Source organism: Mandrillus leucophaeus, unplaced genomic scaffold (genome assembly GCF_000951045.1).
Source record: "Mandrillus leucophaeus isolate KB7577 unplaced genomic scaffold, Mleu.le_1.0 Scaffold479, whole genome shotgun sequence".
Lineage (NCBI taxonomy): Eukaryota > Metazoa > Chordata > Mammalia > Primates > Cercopithecidae > Mandrillus > Mandrillus leucophaeus.
The window spans coordinates 150,277-151,206 of NW_012105131.1; the positions used below are offsets into that span (position 1 = coordinate 150,277).

The 930-nt window shown below is 47.6% G+C and overlaps 1 protein-coding gene across 1 annotated transcript in view; it reads left to right on the forward strand.

Annotated features, from left to right (window-relative positions):
* The first annotated feature begins 374 nt into the window (after positions 1 to 374).
* The window catches only part of LAT2 (linker for activation of T cells family, member 2), a 56,923-nt gene continuing 56,367 nt past the window's right edge, over positions 375 to 930 (forward strand). The window contains exon 1 of the mRNA XM_011995237.1: positions 375 to 407. The gene's annotated coding sequence lies outside the window, so the exon portion shown is untranslated. The remainder of the gene's footprint in view (positions 408 to 930) is intronic.

Here is a 930-nt window from a genome sequence, read left to right on the forward strand (position 1 = left end):
TCTACTAAAAATACAAAAAAATTAGCCGGGCGAGGTGGCGGGTGCCTGTAGTCCCAGCTACTCGGGAGGCTGAGGCAGGAGAATGGCGTGAACCCAGAAGGCAGAGCTTGCAGTGAGCCAAGACTGTGTCACTGCACTCCAGCCTGGGCAACAGAGTAAGACTCTGTCTCAAAAAAAAAATCTTCCCTTTTCATGTTTTGGTCATGACAGAACACAAATAATGAATACTATGTACTTAAAATTATGACCTACTCACCTCTTCCCCATCTGTAAACACACTGTAACTCCATAAAATACCAAATATACAAACCAAAGCACATTATTTCACTCTGGCAGGCTCTTCAGTACTCGGTTTGGACACTGCAGATAACCTGTACCCTGTTCTTTCCTTCACTGTGGGAGACGAGGTAAATGGCTGAGCTTGTCCTTCTAATCAGGATTGGAACAGGGGAGGTCAGAGGAGCATTTCAGGTAGTCCCGAAATTCTTTAAATTGCAACCTAGATTCCTTGGAATTGGTAGAAGTCTTTCTAATGCATGATACTCTGTTTGAAGGTAAGAATATGCTCACCAGAGGCTTGGCGAGGTGACTCATGCCTGTAATCCCAGTACTTTGGGAGGCTGAGGCGGATGGATCATTTGAGGTCAGCGGTTCGAGACCAGCCTGGCCAACATGACAAAACCCCATCTTTACTAAAAATATAAAAATGAGCCGGGCGTGGTGGCTTGCAGTTCCAGCTACTAGGGAGTCTGAGGCAGGAGAATGAATCACTTGAACTCAGGAGGCAGAGGCTGTGGTGAGCCGGGATTCGAAGAATACAAAAAGTTAGCCAGGTGTGGTGGCGGGCGCCTATAATCCCAGCTACACAGGAGGCTGAGGCAGGAGAATCACTTGAACCCGGGAGGCAGAGACTGCAGTGAGCTGAGATCG